A 24,546-nucleotide genomic window follows, 5' to 3' on the forward strand; every position below is an offset into this window, starting at 1 on the left:
TTAGTGCTGGAGGTGCCGGAACTGCGTCCCCCCGCATTCCCACTGAAAACAGCCCTGGTTATGATAAAAAAAACAGTCCTGATGGCTCTGGTGTTCAGTGGCATTCTAGTAACCGAACGATAAGCAAGGGCAATGGATCCACAGTCCATTTCACATGTTGTACTGCACTCTCACATCAACAAAGGCGCTATAAAATAGCTAAAGCTGAAAGTGACAGATAGCACTGTGCTGCTGATTAAAGATAGTGTCATCAGTGAGCGCCTGCTTGTAAAAGTTAATGATCACCATCCAATTCTTACATTGTAGTCCATATAGCAGCTGCATTTTAATAAAAGCGATGCCATAAAAGTGCACACTATTCCAGCTGCTTTACTTTACACTTACAACTCTTCTAGGCGAGGAGTATGTTTTAATGTGATTAGTTCTTGTTAAGCACATAAAAACATTATTTAAAAAAAAAATTAAAATGAAAACCCCCTGGTGACTAATTACAGACATCTCTGGAGTCTAGTTGGCTGACTGTGCATCCATTGACATTCTGTTGAGGGTTAGTAAAAAAAAAAAATAACAGTACAAAATAAGGCAAACTACACAGCACAAAGGAGTGGAATTACTAATAGGCAAATAGACTGTGCACTTTGCAAAGTGCAGTTGTGCTCTGCAAGTGCAGTTGCTCCAGAGCTTAGTAAATGAGCAGACGCTCTGCTGACTTCCATCATCCAATTATGTGCCAGCAAAAATGCATTTGTTTTATTTTCCTTGCATGTGATTGGGTATTCTTTGCAAAATGAAGCTTTACCTCATTTACTAATCTCTGGAGCAACTGCACTTGCAGAATGCAACTGCACTTTGCAAAGTGCACAGTCTATTTGCCTTTAGTGAATTAAACCCAAATAGTCTAAATATATCCACTCAACTCTACAACTTTGAAATGAAGGACCCATCCAGGATATGTAAAGTATGGTGGTGTGCCGTGATTGGTTGAAAAATTTCTAAATAAACTTCATCACTAAAAGAAGTTAGAACCTTCTTCCCAAAGAGACCCATAGGTTTGTAGTAGCATTTTTCATTTTGTCTTTTCAAATTTTTTTTCTTTTGCTTTCCAAGCTCTCCAAGCATAGTCTGAAGAGATGGATTAAGGCAGGATGGAACCCTAGGGAAGATAGCACCCATCAGACACCAACGTCCTACAAGTATATCATCAACAGCTTTAACCTGTTGCACTATCCTCCTGGGATACTATAAGAGCATGAAGATTGTAGTTGGCCCCCTTGATCTTCCACCAGATGGAACCCTAGAGAAGATAACAGCTTTGGCCTCTGAACCTTTCAACTGACATTGAGAAAGGCATAGAAGAGCTGCCCCATTTGCATTGCTGGCAATGGCATGGCATTTCCCCATCAGACACCAACTGCCTACAAGTATATCATCCATTGTGAAGTCATAGGTGGGTGCACAACTTTGACCTATTGCACTATTTACCTGGTTTACTGCAAGAGCATGATGATTGTAGTTGGGTTCCCTGATCATCCACCAGGCCCTAGGCTCCTGCCTGCTTTCTGGATAATCTGGCTCTGACTGAAGGGATTCACCAGACCCTTCCAGATGCCAAAGTATGCAAGGAAATGCAAGGAAAATCATGCTGAGCAGTTTGCTACTTACTACAGTTTGATTGGAAAGCTAACATTTGATGGGTACAAATCAGTACAATAGCCAAGCAAATTATTACCATTTTCATTGATAAAATGTTGTTTCTTCTGTTCCAAGTTACATAGGTATTGAGAAACAGTAGTCAATACTATTAACCAGGTTTTCCAAACTACGATTGTAATGGACCCGAAGATGTGTTTTCCAGGCATTATTGATGAAGTGATCAGGGACCAGTACATCACGGAAGCAGTCTCTAGATCCTTGTTTCAGGCACGTAAACTGCAGTGGCGTATTTAGGTTTTGTGCTGCCCTAGGCAACACAAAATTTGCCCCCCACCAACAACACCCCTGCACCCACCCGAGAGCCTTCCACTATCATCGCCCCCATACACCAGCCACTCCCCTCCCAGCGAGAGACACTCACCTTCACAGCTCTGGACATCCCTGGAAACGAAAGTCAAGCAGCCCGTAGCTTATCTCAGATCCCACCTGGTCCCCAAGCTTTATGTGTCCCCTCTTCCATCCCTTCTTCCAGGGGGGTGGTGCTGCCCCCCTGAAAAATGCCGCCCCAGGCAAATGCCTTGTTTGCCTTGTGGTAAATACGCCCCTGCATAAACTGGTCCTCATTCATTTGAAGGCCACCATTCCTCCCACACCTCAAGCATAGATTGAACACATGGGGGGGACCCCTAAGTTTGAATGCCTAATATACCACCATAAGGCCTGTCCAGCCAAATTCAATAAAGTTTGGGGAGGGTGATTGAATACGCCTGCATTGGCTCCCTTCGATTTTGTGATGCCAAGATAATTATTGCTGAAGATATGACATGTTTGAAGGTTCTTGCAAATCACCTCACCATACTAAAAAATGCAAGTATGCTACAATACTGTTCTGGCGTTTCTTTAATCTACTAAAAAAGTACTATTTAATCTACTAAAAAAGTAGTATTTCTATAGCTCCTTTATTCCCCAATGACACTTGTTCTACGTATATCATTGTTAAAATGATCTAGAACCAGGCAACAACAAAAGAATCAGAGCCCATTCACACCTGTCCATTCTGTTGCATTGCTTTAATTCAACGTTCATTATCATGCATTACATTGAGCTTGCCCATTCAAATGAATGCCAATGCACCAAAAAATCAGACATGCACCATTTTTGCTGACACAGTGGGGGACATTTACTAAAACTGGAGATCGCAAAATCTGGTGATGCTCTGCATAGAAACCAATCAGCTTCAAAGTTTTATTGTAAAAACTTAATTGAACAAGGTGAAGTTAGAGTCTGATTGGCTACCATGTACAGCTGCACAAGATTTTGGGTGCTCCAGTTTTAGTAAATCTACCCCAGTGTGCCACATGCACAGCAGTGCAAAACCATGCATTGTGATGCAGTGCAACACGTGTGCAGCAGAGGTGCAATTGACTGTGCTGCCATTGGCATTGAGTAGCACTGAAATGTGATAACACAATAATGCACCATGCAAGAGAGAGCCGAATGAGCCATCAAAAAAAAAAAAAAGACAGACACACTGCATTCAATATCACAACAAGTAAAAAAAGTATTTTACAAGAGTAGTTTGTATATATCCATCACATCCCTTGTGTTAAATATATAAACACACCATACTGTTTGGTGACCGAGCAGAGCAACTTCTAAGGGCAACATTAATACAAAGATGTCAAGAGTGTTTGCTAGATAAGATTCTGTAGCGTCCCACTTGGCAGGCTAACAGCTGCTTATCATTGGCCTAATTGTCAAGTTAATGAGATACTAATATGTAAGTTGATAAAGAATTCATGAGATGGAGTGTGCAGCGCGGAAACCAGCCACAAAGAGCTGCTATTCTTTCACTTCATTGCAAATAAAAACCTTCTAATCTGGGACAGCATCTGATGGCTCCATTATTTTTTATACACACAGCAGCCACCCTTCAGCAACATCCATCAATATAGCACTATGGACTCCGAGCAGTAGTTTTTCTTCCTTAGTAAATCAGATCGCAAGGGAGAAAAAAACATTATTCCTAATTCTCAGCTTGAAGATAAAATGCTTTTAAAGGGATAGTAAAATGAAACATGGATTTGTGTGAAGATTGTGCAATTAAAGTGAACCTGATAACAAAAACTCTGTTTAAAGTGAAACATCAGGCGAACAAGTAAATGAAAGTCAAACTCCATCAATTAAATTTTTTGCATACTTATGTTGGGCCAGCTTGACTCGATGTAAGTATCTATATTAACCACTTCAATCCCGGATTCATTTTTTTAAACATTTACTGCACGTGCGTTAAAATGCATATTTTAAGCCTGAAGATTTGTTTACTCACCACAACAGTTTATCAAATCCATATTTTTGGTAAACAAATACAATAAAATTAATTTTAGTGCACACAAACATAATATATGAATCATTTTTTCAGTGAAATATCTCCTCTGTACTTTATTAGACCCATGGGGGTTTATTTACTAAAGCTGGTTGACTCAGAATCTTGTGCACTTCTGCATGGAAACCAATCAGCCTCCAGGTTTTATTGCTAAAGCTTAACTGAACAAGCTGAAGTTAGAAGCTGATTGGCTACCATGCACAGGTGCACGAAATTCTGAGTCAACCAGCTTTAGTAAATAAACCCCATGATGTCTGCCCTATACTCCATTGCAGCTAATGGAGCACAGATTGTGCTCTATGAGCCACTTTCCTCTGCTGGGAAATTACATCTCTGCACCAGGAAGTGACTTTAAACCAGAGGGGGGCCAAGGAATGGCCATTCACTAAGCTTCCTCTAAACTAACCAACGACACCCACCATTGGATAAATTGCAGGGAGGTTGCATGGAGGTGGGAAGTTGGGTCCACCATGTTCCCGTGGTTGTGGAAGTGATCGCTTCTACCTGAAATCCAACAGTTAGCTTGACAAAGTTACACACACTCCTGGCTGCTATAGAAAGAAAACCCTCACTCCCCACTGGCACCCAATCAATTGCAGACAGAGCATTCTGCACCCAGCAGCTGCATATACAAACTTGAAGGCCAGGCCTTTTCTGGCACTTTTTTTTACATGTAACAATCAGTATTTTTTGCTAGAAAATTTGTAGAACCCCAAACATTATATATTTTTTAAAGCAGAGGCCCTTGAGAACAAATTGGTGGGTGTTGCAGGTTTATATGTCACATGGTATTGTGCTGCGCTTTTTCAAACTCAATTTTTTGGGAAGAAAATACAACTTTTTTTAATCTTAATGCAAAAAAATCCCACAATAGTAAATAACCCAATTTTTACTAAAATATAAAAGATGATGTTACGGCAAGAAAATAGATACCAAACATGTCAGGCTTTAAAATTGCCTGTGCAAAAGCAACAAATGACAAAAATTTTACTATCCAAAATGGTTCTTTAAAAGCCTTTACAGGTTACCACTTTAGATTTATAGAGGAGGTCTGGTACTAGAATTACTGCTCATGACCTGACTTTTGCAGTGATACCTCACGTGTGTGGGAAGATCACTGCTTGCATGTGCGAGGGAACGACGCTTGCGTACGCCTTTGTGTTTGAGCACAAGGGGGTGAGGGCACTTTTATTTTTTTTAGAACTTTCATTGCTGTCACAAGGCGTGTAAACATGCCTTGTAACAGCAATAGACATGTGACAGGTACTCTTTAGGAAGAGATCTGGAGTGAATAAGACCCCAAATACCTCCTCTGGCTTTTCATTTTTAAAAATGGAGCTGTTTACATCTGGGTAAACAAGAAGTGATGAAAAAACATCGCTTCCAGATTACTATATCATACAGCTGAACAGAGCAGTTCTGCTCTTTGTTTGGCTCTATGATCAGCCGGCAGAAAATGGGATGGGAGTGGCCATTAAGGCAGCGGAGGGTCAACAGGAGAGGGGGAGTCTGCTTGTATTTGCAAACCAGTGGCTAATTAGCTGCTTGGATTGCTATTATGACAGAGCTGACCGTTGACTCCATACCAGGAGCAGCTGCGGGTATCATCCCAGTATAAGCACTTAAATGTATAGGTATGGGTTGTGACTGGTTGTCAAGTGGATACATAAATGGGTAGGGTTGCTTCTAACTTCACTGACCTAATATGGCTATGTGTCCATGAGTGACAGCTTTCTTCAGGGTTCATTACGACATATTATTATATTATTATTATACAGTATTTATATAGCGCCAACAGTTTGCTCAGGGCTGTACATTACAAAGGGGGACAGAACATGCGACAGTACGAAAACAATACAATGTGATACACGAGGGGTTCGAGAGCCCTGCTCTTTCGAGTTTACAATCTAGGAGATCAGTATGGATGTCACACCACTCCCTCAAACTCAATCTTTCCAAACCAAGCTTGTAACATTTCCTCCTCCCTGATCCCCCACTCATGGCTTTACCATTAAATCAACAGCACAACCATTTGTACCTCCTCTCATGCCAGGGTGCTCGATGTAATCCTAGACGCTGACCTCTCCTTTGGGCCTCACATCCAATCACCAGCTAAATCCTGCTGCCATAACCTCAATATTTCCAAAATTTGCCCCTTAATGACCAATGACACCACAAAACAACTTATCCACGCCTTGATTATATCCCGCCTCGATTACTGCAACTCCATTCTCACTGGTCTACCGTTACACAGGTTATCCCTCCTTCAGTCTATTATGAATGCTGCTGCTAGACTCATACACCTTACCAACCGATCAGCGACTGCTGCCCCTCTCTGCCAATCCCTTCATTGGCGTCCACTAACCAAACATATAAAATTCAAAATACTAACCCTAGCATACAAAGCCATCCACAACACTGCCCCTAGCTACATCACCAACCTCATCCACAGATATCGCTCAATTTGCCCGCTCCGCTCCTCCCAAGACATCTTGCTCTTTAGCTCCCTCGTCACCTTTTCCCACACTCGCCTCCAGGACTTCTCCAGAGCCTCTCCCTTCTTCTGAAACTCCCTACCGCAGTATGTCCGGTCAGCCCTCACCCTGTCCACCTTTAGGCGATCTTTTAAAACTCACTTATTAAGGGAAGCCTACGCCACCTCCACCTAAGAACTGTACTTGAGCCACCTCCATCAGAACATCACCTACAGCTATCACCTTTTGTACACCTCCCCCTTCCTTTAGATTGTAAGCTCCACAAGCAGGGCCCTTACATTTCTTCTGTACTGAAATGTATTGTAATTGTATTGTCTCCCTTTATATTGTAAAGCGCTGAGCAAACTGTTGGCACTATATAAATCCTGTATAATAATAATAATTACAAACCCAAAGTTCAAACCAAGTCTGTGCTCATCCTTAATTCATATCTGATATTCAGAGGGCCACTGTACATGGTATAAGTTACTGTAGTAGTCTATGCTACATACAGTGATAGCCATGATCTCCCACGTTCTGTACAAAAAGCTTCCTGTTTGCACACTTCCCAAAGTGAACACTCACAGAATGTTCATAGAATGCTTTGTATTTTTTTCATTTAATACAAGGTTTTCTGACTGAAAGAGGTGGAAATCATGATGTAACCACCCATCCTCTCCACCTCATCCAATCAGAGAACAACTTGTATTTATTGAAAAAATATAAAGAATTCTATGAATGGAGGAGGTGCCAAACCAGCAATACCTGTGGTTCAGTGTGCAGAAAGGAATCTGTTTGCACAGAACCCAAAAGATCATAGCTTTGTGCTGACTACTACAGTGATTTACAGCATTCCCATCGGCCCTTCAGATATCACATTTGGTTATTTACATTGAGCCAAACTGGTCCATTTTAAGCATGCAAAAATTTAATTCATGGACTTTAAATCCATGCAGTTTATATTTATTGTTTTGCCTACTAATGCATTTGTAATTCTATGTAACACATTATTGTTTGTCAGTAAGGTTACTTTTGCTACTTGTTATTTAATGTGTTACCAAACCAACAGTAAAATCAGTCTGTATATGCAGTAAAGCATGCTTGTTATACTCACTGTGGAACCTAAGGGGTTAATCCTCTGCATTGTGTAAAAAGGATGTTTGATCCTTCCCTTCTTCCACAGTCCCCAACCCATCTGCTGATAGTATAGAGCCCTAGGAAGCACTCTGCACATGTTCAGTTTGGTGGGTATTGCTAAAGAGTTTTTTTTTGGGGGGGTGGGAGAGTGCATGTGATCAGCACAGGGCCAATCAGCACTTGATCCCAGACAGAAGGTCAGGGATCATGCAGTCTCATAGGACAGTCAAAGCAGAATGAAAACTCTTCCTGCCGCTATATACTGCTGATGAGAAAAGGTATTAGTTTGTATTTACTAAAATAATAGCATTTTCATGTTCTGTGTACTGTGTTGGAGACCGGATGATGATAGTGATGATGCCAATTTGCTGTCCAATTAGGAGACTGAAGATTGAGGGGGTAACCAGGGCCGGTGCTAGACTATTTTGTGCCCTAGGCAAGACCAGCTACTTGCCCCCCCCCCCAAAAAAAAATAAAAAAACATTTAAAAAGAGTAGACAATAATAAATAAACAAAACATGAAACTGCTACATTTCTTTTAATTTGCAAAAATAAGTGCCATAAGATGCCACCAGCACCAATATTAAAGACAATATCAGTGTCACGGACGGACTGTATCTGTGGCTGGCAGTGGCAGGGTGACAGTTGCAGTGAGTGGAGGATGATGGATCCACACTCTGATAGATTCCAGGCTGGAATTCCCCAGGCAATGGGGGGGGGGGGATAAAACGCTGTGACAGCAGGCAGCTGAACTAAGCAATCCCACACAGTGACAGATCTGACACAACACACCACCACCAACACTGACACAGATCAGCAGGCCCAGCAGGCACTAGAAGAGTAGGCTGTGGGATTGTGATGATGTCATCACTCGACACATTGCACATGTGATGGATGGCCAGCCGGGTCACACTCACACAGACACGAGACATCAGACATTATCTTCCTCCGCAGGCGCAGCTCCGCCTCTGCTGATGAATGGGAAGAGACGGGCTGGAACTCCACAGTGATCAGCAGCCACCAGCTGGCTTGCAGTAAGGGACTGAGTCTGAGAGGAGCACTGGAAGGAGCTGCAGCTCAGCTGCTAAACTGGCCCCAGACACCCGGTATGTTCCTCTGCCCTTTGTTCCTCCTCTCTGCAGCTCCTTCACTCAGCTAAAAGATCATTCATGACGTGGCAGCGTCCCACACAAAGAGAGTGCCAGCCTGTGCTGCGCCCAAGCACCCCTAGGTGGCAGTGCGCCCTAGGCGGCTGCCTAGTTTGCCTAGTGAAAAACCGGCCCTGGAGGTAACATAGAAAGGTGAATTTTTAAAATAAAGAAGATGAATTCCTTAATCCCTTTGTGAAAAAGGTAAAACAAATCTTAACGTCTGAACACAGTTGAGCAACTTTGGCATATATTAGTAAAACTGTACATATCATAGCAATTACTTTTTGTATCCACATGAATCCACTTGTTTTATTCAGGACAGATTGGGCTTTCCTTTATAGGTAAATGGTAATGTTATTTCTCCTGATTTATTTTTCTATCATCAAATTAAAATTGGCCCAAAACAGTAAAAATATATTTTTTTAATGTAGCTAGACTATTTCTTATCATTACCATGACCTACCACCAAAGAAAAACATATTCTCCTACTTCTAACGATTGCATCAACACCATTTGTGTGTTATTTATTGTTTGTATCTGTATGGCCCAGAAACAATAGTGCACATTTTGCTTTTTTTTGCATCCTTCCTAAAACACACTGCCAATAACTGACACTCAGGGGCGGACTGACAACTCATGGGGCCCCCGGGCAATAGGGGATCATGGGGCCCCTGTGTCCTTGCCCACACTCAAAGCACACCCAAAAAAGCCTATAGAAAAGGTACCAGGGGCATTTCATAGGGCCCCCTACTAACCCCGGGCTCTCGGGCAGTGCCGAGTGCTCGAATGGTCAGTCCGCCTCTGCTGACACTGATACTAAATTTAAAAATGCCCTTCTTAATCCTACTGAAAACGTACTGACCCTGACTTTGAACATGACCTTTGACTCTAAGTGTATCTCTGACATTGATCTAGATCAAACCCCTATCTATCTATTTTATCTTTATTTTTTTAAACAGCTTTTTTTGCAATTTCTCTTCTAGCAAGGAGAAAAATATACATGATATCTTTTTCTCTATTCAAGAGGAGAAACTAACACAGAGGCGGGCTGTACAGTGATTGATAACTGTGATAGCCAATCACAGGCTAACACAGCAATCATGTGATCAGGAACTGAGATTCCTGGCCTTTTGATTGCTAATATGAGTTCCAAAGCTGTCAATGACAGCTCAGTCTCTGTGCTGGGAGCAGGCATTATGCACAAACACACACGCATATATGCGGCTCAAGACTCACTTCCATGGGGCCACATGCATAACTCCCAACTGTCCCTGATTTTGAAGGGCTGCCTGTGATTTAGAGCAAAGTCCCTCTGCCCCTCATTGCTCCTCATTTGTCCCTCATTTTGTTCTGACCTATATAGTTGTGTATAAAATGCACTTTTTATCTTTAAAAAAGTGTTTTTCAGTGCTAAATAGTTGTATCCCACTTCTAAATTGCTGCATTTGTAAATTTCAAAAGCTAGTATAAAGGAATAACAGTGGTGAAAAAAAAGCACTTGTGGGTTTAGCTAATAATGTTTTATATAATTCTCCTTCACGGGGCGTGGCAGGTGTGTGTCCTATGCCTACATTCTTTTGTTAATAGGCGTTCCTTGTTCCCATCTCAAAACATTGGGAGGTATGCACCTATAGGTATGCGCTCAGCAGTAAGGGGTTAATTAGGAACATTGGGGAGTATTTATAGTGGGAAAAGGGTTATTTTATGTGCAATTATTGGGGCATTACCAATGCTGTCACATAATTATACGTGTTGTTGCACCAGCTGCAGAAAATCACTTTAAAAGGGATATGCAACATTTTCTATAAATGTCTAATAATGTGCATAAAAAAAAAATCAAACACTCTAGCCAATGATCTAAGTCAAAAATTGTTCTAATTACCACAGTACCGTGAGAAAGGGTAGATTGTGAGGAGCAGCACTGCAGATGGAGAAGAGAGGTGGATGTATATGGATGGACAGCACAACATTATCATGCAAAAAATTTAATGAATTTTGTGCAAGCAATGTGTAGCGCTAACCCCCAGAGGGAAAATTTGAAATATACTGGATCTCCCTTACCTGTTCAGATGCTGCCAGTCCTGGTACCAGCTCCAGAAGCACACCAAAAAATGCTCAGTCTAGGGGTGTCTTCTGAAGTTTTATTGCAGATCTTGAACCTAGGCAGAAAGAAGGGATGAACAGTATTGGGCCCCATGGTAGCAGTCTTAAAATAAATGCTAAAGAAGAAGAGACATCCAGTTAATCTGAGTCCCTATGCCGTATGCAAGCGTTCATGTTCTTTGCAGCAACCTCAAAACACTTCCATACCTGGAGCTATAGGCGAAAGGTCCTACTCACAATTATTTTCTATGTTAAATTATTAGCTGGCCTAGGACAGAACTCAGAATCAAAAAGCTATCCTAAAAGAAAGAGCGGACCGACTGGATGTCTTTCTTCCAAGGGTAAAGCCTGTGCCCTGTTTTAATGGGAGTGATGTGCTACGAGAAAAAGGAATAATAAGACAGTTTTGATCAAGGTATCCCAATGGCCCTGCAGTTCTATCTCACCGTGAAGCTGCTTTCTTGGCCCAACACTGCTCCCCTTTGGTTACAGAGGATTCGTACGATGTGAGGAAGCCGTGTTAATAACCCTTCTCTGTGTATCACATTCCACAATATGAAAAAGCTGGCAGACATCACATCACTGCACCATTGTCATCAAGTTGCAATATTAATTCTCTCAGTTTCCTCAGTTCTCTGGATCAAAACAGACTGTTTTCAGTTTCTCCCAGGCAACAGAGAACTAAGACATTGGCTGAATTTCAAGATATGAGATTCCTTCCTGCTTCTTCCTCTAAAGAAAAGGCCTTCTCATAAGCAGCTTCCAGGTGCAGGCTTGGCAGTAAATCACAAATCACAGGCTAAAATATAAATAATTAGATATTTTTCTGAAAGAAGTGAAAATGAAAGACGCACGGATTTGCGGTCGGTATCCCCCTTCTTGCTAAGCTCTGCAACTTGGCTGCCCCTTTTTCACTGGTTAAAATGAAGGGTCAAACCATGCAGCAAATATTACCGCGTACCGTATGTCTCAATTCATGAAGCGGTGATACTGTATCTGACCTTGAGCTTGGAACTGGAACAAATGATGGACAAAAGTTCTGAATAAGGCTAATGTCCATATTTAATTAAGAGTGCCTGTATCTAGGGGAAAGGTGGGCTTCCACAGCTTTTGTGTCTGTTGCGGTTTGGAGGTTTCTATTGTACGATTATGTAATCTTCTAGTCATGAAATTAAGGTCACCAGGAACCCTTGACTGCACTAATAAAATTGCAAGTTGAGCATATTATACTTTAATATCATTAATTAGTTCTACACAGTGCCTTTTGTCAGTCAACTGGTTTTTAACGAGAAAAGTTGAAGATGGGATTCCTATGCCATTCACCTCCAGTGAAAGCGATGCTACTTTTTGAGCCAGCAAACACAAATGCCCCTGCGCTTGGGGATGGACTCAATGTAGGCTAGGACCACATCATGAATGTTCTGGAATATGCACACCTTGCTGCCCTCAAAATACAGGGGAAATCCAAATATACTGAATGGAGAAAGAACAAACAGGGGGCGCTCTGGCCTAGTGCATTACCATAAAAAATGTTTAATAAGAGATAAAAATAGGTATTGTACTCACAATCGATAGTAAAGTCAAAGGCACATCATAAAAGAACAGCTTGATCAAAACCGCGCTACATGACTGTCCGTAATAGAGAGTGTAGACATCCAATAGGCTAACGTGTTTCGAGCCACTGTGGAAGAGGCAAGTCCTCAAAACGCGTTGGCCTATTGGATGTCTACACTCCCTGTGACGGGGGGGTCCATGGAATGCAGCCCCCTTTAGAGAGGTGGGGAGACCCCTGTCTCAGCTCCCCATATCCCTCTTATGTGTAAGTCACCCTGTGCCTGTTAGGGGTACAGGGTGGAATGTCCTGCTATTGTGTAGACATGTATGGGTGGGGTTTGTTCATTGTTCACTGCCATATGGCTGCATCCCATTGTTCTATTGTGTGTCTTCCTTGGGAGCAAACTATTATGGGATGTGTTTGTGTATTGGCTTGGTGGGGGTTGTTTCCAGCAGCCCTTCCCCCTGATGGGACTGCCTGCTGATGTGTTTCCTGTTACTGAGTGTGTATTTCCCCGCCCTGTGTATATATCTTGTATCTATGTTAAAAAAAAGCAGTCTATCTCCTGGTTTCCTTCCAAGACTGGTGTGTCTCGTCTTGTATGGTCAGTGGTGGTGTCCGTGGGTCTGTGTTCAGAAAGGGAAGCGGGAGTCTAACGGAAATACCCTAGTGCAGTCGGGGTCTGGTTTCGTTACACTCCCTATTACGGACAGTCACGTAGCTCGGTTTTGACCAAGCTGTTCTTTTATGATGATAACAGTTGGTGGCTCTGACTGATGACACTGGCTGGCAGCACTGATGGGCACTGATGGGTGGCACTGATGGGCACAACTTCTGGGCAGCACTGATGGGGGGCACTGATGGGTGGCCCTGCTGGGCACTGATGGGTGGCACTGATGGGCACTGATGGGTGGCACTGCTGGGCGGCATTGCAGGGCACTGATGATCAGGACACTGATCATCAGTGCCCTGATGATCAGTGGCAATCTGGTTTGTGACAGTTGCGGCTTATCAGCAGTACTGTCACAGCATGAGGAAAGTGCTGCCGAAAACTGGCAACTGTATTTACTCGGTGATCTGCTGTGTCATTGGACACAGCTGATCACGTGGTAAGAGGCCCCTGTGATTGGCCTTTTATCTCATCATGTGATCATCTGTGTCTGTAGGACACAGCGACCATGAAGATCGCCGGATGCGTTCCGTTCGGGAAGGCGCGTTCTGGGAGGATGTCACATGACATCCTCCAAGAACTGGACAACCGCGCTGTAGTCGTTATTCAGCTACAGCCCGGTAAGGATGTGGTTAAAGGATGTTTGGTTAAATAAAGTCTGAAATGACTTACACAGTGCAGTCTGGTGTTCAGGAAGGAGATGACATGATAGAGATGACTCTGTGTACAGGATGGAGATGACTGTGTAGAGCAGCGGTTCTCAACCTGGGGGTCGCGACCCCTTTGGGGGTCGAACGACCATTTCCCAGGGGTCGCCTAAGACCATCGGAAAACACATATTTCCGATGGTCTTAGGAACCGAGACACCGCTGCTGTCTCCGGCGATGTGTGGGCGGGATGATATGCTGCCCCTGTCACCGCCTCCTCGCCGCTGATTGGCCACCGGAACTGTAGCTCAGGAGAGGCACACAGGCGGCCAATCACCGGCGAGAAGGTGGAGCTTGGAGAGGAGGAGCCGAGCGTCAGCGCGCGGAGATCGAAGAAGATCGAGGGAGCTGCAGGAACGAGTGAAGAGAGAGGCCAGAGAAGGAAGACAGCTGACAGGTAAGTGCAAATTTTGCTGCTGCAGCCATGTATGCAGGCTGTAGATGGGAGAGGGAGAGAGCGAGCCCAGGCTGGAGCAGGGGTCAGCAAGGTAAGTATCATTGGTGTCAGTGGAAGGGATAGTGCCCCATCATTTGTGTCACTAATACCAACGATGGGGCACTATTCCTCCCCCCACTGACACCAACGATGGGGCACTATTCCTCCCCCCACTGACACCAACGATGGGGCACTATTCCTCCCCTCACTGACACCAACGATGGGGCACTATTCCTCCCCCCACTGACACCAACGATGAGACAGTATTCCTCCCCTCACTGGCACCAACGATGGGGCACTATTCCTCCCCCCACTGACACCAACGATGGGGCACTATTCCTCCCCCCACTGACACCAACGATGGGGCACTATTCCTCCCCCCACTGACACCAACGATGGGGCACTATTCCTCCCCCCACTGACACCAACGATGGGGCACTATTCCTCCCCCCACTGACACCAACGATGGGGCACTATTCCTCCCCCCACTGACACCAACGATGGGGCACTATTCCTCCCCCTACTGACACCAACGATGGGGCACTATTCCTCCCCCCACTGACACCAACGATGGGGCACTATTCCTCCCCCCACTGACACCAACGATGGGGCACTATTCCTCCCCCCACTGACACCAACGATGGGGCACTATTTTTCCCCCCACTGACACCAACGATGGGGCACTATTCCTCCCACTAACGCCAATGATGGGGCACTATTCCTCCCACTGATACCAATGATGGGGCACTATTCCTCCCACTGATACCAATGATGGGGCACTATTCCTCCCACTGACACCAATGATGGGGCACTATTCCTCCCACTCATACCAATGATGGGGCACTATTCCTCCCACTCATACCAATGATGGGGCACTATTCCTCCCACTCATACCAATGATGGGGCACTATTCCTCCCACTCATACCAATGATGGGGCACTATTCCTTCCACTGACACCAATGATGGGGCACTATTCCTTCCACTCATACCAATGATGGGGCACTATTCCTTCCACTGACACCAATGATGGGGCACTATTCCTCCCACTGATACTAATGATGGGGCACTATTCCTCCCACTGACACCAATGATGGGGCACTATTCCTCCCACTGACACCAATGATGGGGCACTATTCCTCCCACTGACACCAATGATGGGGCACTATTCCTCCCACTCATACCAATGATGGGGCACTATTCCTCCCACTGATACCAATGATGGGGCACTATTCCTCCCACTCATACCAATGATGGGGCACTATTCCTTCCACTGACACCAATGATGGGGCACTATTCCTCCCACTGATACTAATGATGGGGCACTATTCCTCCCACTGACACCAATGATGGGGCACTATTCCTCCCACTGACACCAATGATGGGGCACTATTCCTCCCACTGATACCAATGATGGGGCACTATTCCTCCCACTGATACCAATGATGGGGCACTATTCCTCCCACTGATACCAATGATGGGGCACTATTCCCCCCACTGATACCAATGATGGGGCACTATTCCCCCCACTGACACCAATGATGGGACACTATTCCTCCCACTGACACCAATGATGGGACACTATTCCTCCCACTGACACCCATGATGGGACACTATTCCTCCCACTGACGCCAATGATGGGGCACTATTCCTCCCACTGACGCCAATGATGAGGCACTATTCCTCCCACTGACGCCAATGATTGGGCACTATTCCTCCCACTGACGCCAATGATTGGGCACTATTCCTCCCACTGACACCAATGATGGAGCACTATTCCTCCCACTGACACCAATGATGGGGCACTATTCCTCCCACTGACACCAATGATGGGGCACTATTCCTCCCACTGACACCAATGATGGGACACTATTCCTCCCACTGACACCAATGATATTGGCACTATTCCTCCCACTGATACCAACGATGGGACACTATTCATCCCACTGACATCAGTGATGGGGCGCTAGTCCTCCCACTGCAAAATTACAGTTATGAAGTAGCAACGAAAATAATTTTATGGTTGGGGGTCACCACAACATGAGGAACTGTATTAAGGGGTCGCGGCATTAGAAAGGTTGAGAACCACTGCTTTAAGACAACAGACTACAAATCTCCTTTATCAAAACATTTGAAAATGATTATTATTAGTGAATGTGGCCACTAAAATCACCTTACAATAAATACATTAGTTAACACCCTTTCAATAGCTTTGATGTCCTATAAAGTATTTTTAAAGTACAAACACCAAGGCGCTAAGGCTAATAAAATAGCTTTTAGTAGACATAAATGAGGAATACCCAATAATATTTTTAAACCAAGCATATTCATAATAAAAGCTATTTTTATTAAGATAATGAACCATTTTTATGCTCACGCCATAAACTGGTCACAGTGTTTAATTTTCTCAAAACCGTTCCTGGATCAGAATGCATAAACACATTACCAAAAAGGATGACAAAATATAAAAGTGTGCTGGAAATGGGCCCCTTAAAAAAGGAAAATCATAAAAGGGTAAAAAGCAAAGTTTACAACAAGGAGCCGAGAGTTTAACAAACCCCATCAGCCAGCAATATAATTCAATAAATACTGTAGCATAGTTCAGGTTTTAACCTGCGGGAAAGAAAAAAAAAATAAACTGCTATTTTAAAATCTGTGTTAGGGGATTAAAAAAACCCCAGTCTTATTCCATAAAGCAATAGAAAGATTTATTGTGATGCAAATTGCACTAATGTATAACAACCAATTAAAAATTGTATTTCAACAATTGGAGTTAGGCTGAATGTATGAATGTATTTAACCACTTGCCTACTGGGCACATGCCCCCCCCCCCCCCCAAGCTTTCAGGGCTGCCACACTTTGAATGACAATTGTGTGCTCATGCAACACTGTACCAAAATAATATTTTTATAATTTTTGGGGAACAGATAGAGCTTTGTTTTGGTGGTATTTAATCATCACTGGGGTTTTTATTTTTTGCTATACGAACAAAAAAAAAAGACTGAACATTTTGAAAAAAATTATTTTTCTTCATTTCTGTTAGAAAACTTTGCAAATAATTAAATTTTTTCTTTACTGATGGGCACTGCTGAGGCTGCACTAATGGACACTGAGTGGTAGCACTGATGGGGCAGCACTGATGGGCTGCACTAATGGGCACTGATGATGCGGCACTGATGAGATGGCATTGATGAGTCTGTATTGATAAGCGCCACTAATGGGCACTGATAGGCAGCACTGATGGGCGGCACAGATGGGCAACACTGATGGGCAGTACTGATGGGCAATGACAGGTGGCACTCATCTGTACCGATGGGCACTGATGGGCTGCACTGAAAATCAGTGCTCTGATTATCAGTGTAAATGTCCTCTGTGTGAATTGTCGGTTACCATCCTTCCTTTCCTGCCGCTGTTACAGCATGCGAGGAAAAAACTGCAGATAACCAACAAGTCTGTTTACACTGTGATCAGCTGTGATTGGACACCCTTGATCACATGGTAAAGGGCCGCTGTGATTGGCCCTTTACCTCACCTTGGGGCAATAATCACAGAGCACGCCCGATGCACGCTACGGGGGCACATGAGGGCAGGGTTTTGGGAGGATGTCAAAAGACACCCCCCCCAGAACTGGGTAACCACTCTGTAGCTGTCATTTGTTTATAGCATGGTCAGCAAGTAGTTAATGTTTTGTTAGATATAAAACAGATCAGCAAGATGTCTGTGCTAGGCATTTATAGAAGGTAACAACACATTGACCAGCTTAAGACGCAATCGACAAAAAACAGAAGTATCCCAAACCTTGCTAACCCCTTGACGCCGACGTAACACAAATATGCGGCCTCACGGACCTGGGCTTTTTTCCGTGGGGCCGCATATTTGCGTACCTGTCTTTGTGCTGGGAGCGCGCCGCTCGGCGCGCTCCCAGCACCAAGACCGCGGTGTCACTGAGAGCCCCGGGTCCCGTTCTAACGATCGGGACCCGGGACTCCCGATTCCGGGTCACGTGATCGCTGTGATAGCCTCTGATTGGCTATCACAGTAATCAATCACTGTGCAGCCCGACCCCTTGTTTTCTCTCTCTCTATGAATGGAGAAGAGAGATACATTGTATCTCTCGAACTCCTGACACAGAGAGAAAAAAAAGTTTGTAAAAAAAAAAAAAAGATAAATAAATATTAAAAAATAAAAGAAAAAATAAAGAAAAATACCTAGATCAAGGTTTGATCTAGTTCAGTACCAGGGTTAGTGTTTGGGTCAAGGTCAGGGTCAAAGGTCAGGGTCAAGGGCAAAGGTCAGAGTCAAAGGTCAGGATTTAAAAAAAAATTGGTATCAGTGTCAGTTAGTGTTAATGTCAATGTCAGTGACAGTGTGTTTTATATAAAAAAAAAAAAGACAAAAACAAAATGCGCACTGTTGTTTCTGGACTGTACTACGGGTACAAACAACAAATAACATACACATATATGGTATCGCTGCGATCGTCAAGAACTTGAGAATGTATTTTGAGTTGTTCTTTGGTGGTAGGTTATGGTCGTAACAAGAAACACACAGTTAAATTTAAAAAAAATATTTTTTTTACTATTTGGCCCAGTTTTCCTTTAATAATAAAAAAAAATTAGGAGCTATCCATGACCATTTACCACCAAATGAAAGCCCAATTTGTCCTGAAAAAAACAAGGTATAATCCACCTGGATGTACAAAGTAGTTGTGCCGATATGTACGGTTTTACTAACACGTCAACGTTGCAGAATTGTGCTTAGGCATTTAGATTTGTTTTACCCTTAGGCGTGAAGGGGTTAAAGAAGAAGCTGAGGGTAAAGGTGATGGACTGGCCAAGCATGTCTCCAGACCTAAACCCTATAAAGCATCTGTGGGGCATCCTCAAATGGAAGGTGGAGGAGCGCAAAGTCTCTAACATCCACCAACTCCGTGATGTCATCATGGAGGAGTGCAAGAGGACTCCAGTGGCAACCTGTGAAGTTCTGGTGAACTCCATGCCCAAGAGGATTGACACTTTGGGCCCAATTTGGACATTTTCACTTAGGGGTGGACTCACTTTTGTTGCCAGCGGTTTAGACATTAATGGCTGTGTGTTGAGTTATTTTGATGGGACAACAAATTTACATTTTATACAAGCTGTACACTCACTACATTACATTGTAGCAAAGTGTCATTTCTTCAGTGTTGTCACATGAAAAGATAGAATAAAATATTTACAAAAATGTGAAGGGTGGACTGACTTCTGGGAGATACTGTAAGTAAATCTAGATGAGTTCAGGATAGTTGGCATTAAGGGTGTTTCTGCTGGGCATAATTAAATGCTCCCGCATCCCTTCCATACACCCATCGGACCTTTTGATTGGGTAGAAATTAGATCTGGAATCCTCTCCAGATATATATACTGTGTATATATATGTATATATATATATATATTTACACACACATATCTTTTAACACATTTTAAAGCCTTTTTCTCTGTTGTCTACTTTTGAGCCCTGATGAAGGGGAGGTGCTGAGCCCCTGAAATGCATTGGCTGTTACAAAAAAAAAATATTTTAAAGGACTATACAAGCTGGTGCAGTGCTCCCATCCTTTCAGAATTCTAGTATCCCCCAGATCTAAGGACTGGTGCAGAACAATATTTGTACATTTTTTTTTTCAGGTTTGGATACAGTTGTTTAAGGGTCAGGAAAAGGAAGCAGTAACTGAAGAGGTATAAGAGTTGGTTAGGTTTGGAAATACACAGGGAACGTTTTTCCAGACCTTGTACCAGGATGAGAAATGTAGTTGAGTGGTTTAAATGTAGATAAAGTATTGATGGAAGACCTGTCCAGTAATTCCTAAACCAAAACGCAGAACAAGAACTGAAAATTCTGATCATTTTTTCAAAAAGGTATAAAATAGGACAAGTAGGTAAAATACCAAAACTAATGCACACAAATATACAGGTGAAAATTGTGATGCATCAATTCTGTGCGATCAGGGCGGTTATCACTGAAAAAGAAACTCAAAGTGGCGGTATACTCAAACTGCCAGCTCAGGACAGGAATGAAATCTCATCATTCAGAAAGGCTTTGTAAACAGAACGTTTTTTGGACTCTGTATGGAATTTACATATACGCACATCAAAGACAGATATGTGATGAGTATCTTGATTTTAATTTATTTATTTATTTGTGTGCGTTGAAAAATATTTGTCAGGAGCTTTGCTTGGAGAAGAAATGTTAAATATTTAAATAAAATGCATCTCAATATTTTAATGACTTTAGTATATTTCAGTGTGTGCGTGTTATTTTTTTTTTTTACTTCTCTGTACTTTTTGGAGTTAGAAAAAGCAGCGGGATCACAGGAATGTAAGATAAGACGAATATATTTTCCCTAACCACCTGGGTCGTAATGAAATATTCAGTATGGACATGACACAGACCGATGTACAGAGTGTATGGCACTCAAATAGCAATAATGAAGAAAAATTCAATTTTATAAAAAAAAATTGTAATATATATAATTGATGCCAAAGTAATATTTTACTTTCGTTATTAAGTCTTATGCCTTAATAAAAACATTTTTTTTTCAGTTTCAGATTGAGTAGTGAAGGGTTAAAACACAATTTGTTTTGGAGGGGGGGGTGTTTTTTGGGGTTTTTTGTTCCACTGGTGAAATTTTCCATCACTTCCTGTCCTATCTTAGGGGGGGATTTACTAAAACTGGAGAGCTCAGAATATGGCACAGCTGTGCATGGTAGCCAATCAGCTTCTAACTGCGGCTTGTTCAATTTAAGCTTTTCCAATAAACCCTGGAAGAGGATTGGTTTCTATGTAGAGTTACACCAGATTGTACACTCTCCAGCCTTAGTAAATAGTCCCCTTAAAGAGTTGTCACAGGAACAGGGATCCCCATTGCAGGAGTGACCTTCACCTCTTGATCTGATGACAATTCAAATTTCCCCTTTCTGTATAAATGACAATGATCACCAGAAGAAACTGAGAGGTGGACCTTCCCAGCGGGTACACAGACAGCATTAAAAATTTGACAAAGGGGCATACCCCTTTCCTACTCTATCTAAAACTTTAAAAAAAATTAGATTTTACATACATGTGGGGAGGTGCAGCGTGGAGTCCGGTTGCAGTAAACTTGAAACTTTTATTGAACAGAATGCCAACATTACAAACACCCTAGTGGTGTGGCGTCTCTTAAGGAAAACACTCACATTTCACAGTAATTCAAAGATGTGGCTGAGGAGAGATGCCATCAAAGAGGAGAGATGTCTGTCTCAAAGAGTGGAATGTGACCAGGCCAGTCTCCCAGCCTCTCCTTCCATTCTGCCAATGGAAATTTAAAGTCATTGAACTTGGGTATCAAAGTCAAAGTCAACCTTAGTGGAGCCATGCCGGAGCCCATTCCTCCGTTCACACGCACTGCAAGGGACATATCCTGCCAACTGCCACCAAATGGGAGGAGGTGCAGCAATGTGCGGCGGCAGCAGGGCCGGTGCTAGACTATTTTGTGCCCTAGGCAAGACCAGCTACTTGCACCCCCCCAAAAAAAAAAATAAAATCCTTCACCTATAGGTCTACTTCATCCCTCCTAGCACACATTCTATTTCCCCTCAAATTTTCCACCCTAGCACAAATCCTCTCCCCTCCTAGTATAAATCCCCCCAATCCCACCTCCTAACACGACCCCCTCCAAATTACCTTCCCAGCAAATATCCTTCCTCCCCATCAAAATCTCCTATCCTAGCCCAAGTGCCCCCCTCCTAGCATATTCGCTTCATATCCCACCTCCTAGCAAAATCCCCCCCCCCCCATCCTCCTCCTAACAAAAATCCCCCACCCTCCTCTCCTAGCAATAATTTCTTTCCAATCCCCAATTCAAATCCCCCCCAAATCCCCCTCCTAGCGCAACCCCCCCCCCCCAATCCCCTCTCCTAGCACAAATTCCTCCAGTCCCTTACTTCTAGCACAAATCTCCCCTCCTAACACAAATCCTCTCCTCTAACACAAAACCCCCCAATCCTCTCTCCTAGCACAAATCCCCCCTCATTCCACCTCCTAGCACAAAAAGAAAAAAAAAGTGGTCATTAAATATCACCAAAAGAAAGCTCTATTTGTGTGAAAAAATTATATCAGTTTTATTTGGGTACAGTGTTGCGCCTTGGGCCCCTATTGCAGGTATCTGGAGGTTTCCAAATGAGTGCTCTAGTGGGATAACATCTAAGCATTGTGCACATCGTCCGCTAGATGGAGATGACCATCACTACTGTACATTACACATACCTAGGTTGCACCAACATTTTTGTTGTTATTGAGTACATTACATTAATACAGTATTTTCTTTGTAGAGTCTATAATGTGAAGTTTTCATTTCTTTGAGCTGATCAATTTTTTCTCTCTTTTGTAAACAATTACAAAAGCTGGTACTAAACCCAGGACCTGCACTCACTATATCTGGTCTCCACGGACCCTGCATTTACTATATCTGGTCTCCCCGGACCCTGCATTCACTATATCTGGTCTCCCCAGACCCTGCATTCACTATATCTGGTCTCCCTGGACCCTGCATTCACTATATCTGGTCTCCCCGGACCCTGCCGTCACTATATCTGGTCTCCCACAGTACACAGAACATGGAAGTGCAATTATTTTAGTAAATATAAACTGCCAAATACCTTTTCTCATCAGCAGTTAGAGCAGTCTTGTGACTTCTATCAGTGTCCAGCCAAGCACTGGTTAATCTTGTATAAGGAATTTTCGTTCTCCTCTGACTGACCTATGAGGCTGCATGACCCAACCCTCTGTCTGGACAGTGCTGATTGGCCCTGTACTAATCACTTGCACCCTCCCCCCCAAAAAACTCTCTGGCAATATACACCAAACTAAGCATGTGCAGAGTGTCTCCTAGGCTCCATACTATCAACAGATGTATTGGGGACTGTGGAAAAAGGGGAGAATCAGACAAGACAGGATCAAACAGCCTCTTTACATAATGCAGAGGATTAACCCCTTAGGTTGCTCAGTGAGTATAGCAAGAATGCTTTACTGCATATACAGACTCATTTTACTGTTGTGGGTTTAGTAACACTTTAAGAAAGCTACATTGTAATTTTCTTTCAAGATCAAATCAATACTATTTTGATCCGTTGTCACGGGGCCCTTAAACAGTGTGGGGCCCATAGGCTGGTGCCTACTCTGTCTATTTGGTAATCTGGCACTAACTCCACCAAGGATCCTCCCTCTAACATGTGTTGCCCGCTACTAGGACTTAATCATAGAGAATGTTACTCCACCTTTTTAAATTTTGGACCATATTACATGTTATACCTGTATATAGGGTGCAGCATGTAACATGGTGCAAATCAGATGCCCCACCCCCAACTGTAACCCCCTTTCCCCTTTCCTCTGTGACACCTAGGATCTATGCACTTGGTACTCACCAGCCAACTCACCAAGTAGTCTAGTAAGAGTACTCCACCTAGAATCCTCCCTCTAACATGTGTTGCCCCTTACTAGGACTTAATCATGGGGCATGTTACTCCACCTTTTTAAATTTTGGACTATGTTACATGTTATACCTGTATATAGGGTGCAACATGTAACATGGAGCAAATCGGACACCCCCACCCCCAACTGTAACCCCCTTTCCCCTTTCCTCTGTGACACCTAGGATCTATGCACTTGGTACTCACCAGCCAACTCACCAAGCAGTCTTGTAAGAATACTCCACCCAGGATCCTCCCTCTACCATGTGTTGCCCCCTCGTAGGACTTAATCATAGGGCATGTTACTCCACCTTTTTAAATTTTGGACTATGTTGCATGTTATACCTGTATATAGGGTGCAACATGTAACATGGTGGAACTCAGACAATCCATCCCCAACTGTAACCCCCCTACGCTTTCCTTTGTGACACCCAGGGGTGGACTGACCATTTGGGAACTCGGGCACTGCCCGAGGGCCTAGGGTCAGTGGGGGGCCCCATGAGATGCCCCTGATACCTTTCATAGGCTTTTTTGGGTGTGGTTTGAGTGTGGGTGAGGACACAGGGGCCCCATGATCCCCTATTGCCCGAGGGCTCCATGAGTTGTTAGTGCACCCCTGGTGACACCTAGGATCTATGCACTTGGTACTCACCATCCAACTCACCAAGCAGTCTTGTAGGAGTACTACTAGGTAGGTCCAAAAAAACTATCTTTAGCCTGTGCCAGGTCTATACTGTCTTTCCACACAATCTTCAATCAGTTAGTGTACACGTTCCTCCCATACCTTTCATAGG

General features: G+C 43.4%; 1 long non-coding RNA gene across 2 annotated transcripts in view; it reads right to left on the reverse strand.

Annotated features, from left to right (window-relative positions):
• LOC149456789 (uncharacterized) overlaps positions 1–11,308 on the reverse strand; it is a 49,899-nt gene extending 38,591 nt beyond the window's left edge. The window contains exons 1-2 of one of the 2 annotated variants that reach the window (XR_016313796.1): positions 11,112–11,308; positions 10,863–11,020 (exon numbers count right to left, since the gene is read on the reverse strand). This is a non-coding gene — a long non-coding RNA (uncharacterized LOC149456789). Of the gene's footprint in view, positions 1–10,862 lie in introns of both variants that reach the window. The other variant, XR_016313795.1, reaches the window with a different exon arrangement.
• Between the last annotated feature and the right edge of the window lie 13,238 nt (positions 11,309–24,546).

Source organism: Staurois parvus, unplaced genomic scaffold (genome assembly GCF_062004578.1).
Source record: "Staurois parvus isolate SC_StPar_1 unplaced genomic scaffold, SC_StPar_1.0 ptg000347l, whole genome shotgun sequence".
Classification (NCBI taxonomy): Eukaryota; Metazoa; Chordata; class Amphibia; order Anura; family Ranidae; genus Staurois; species Staurois parvus.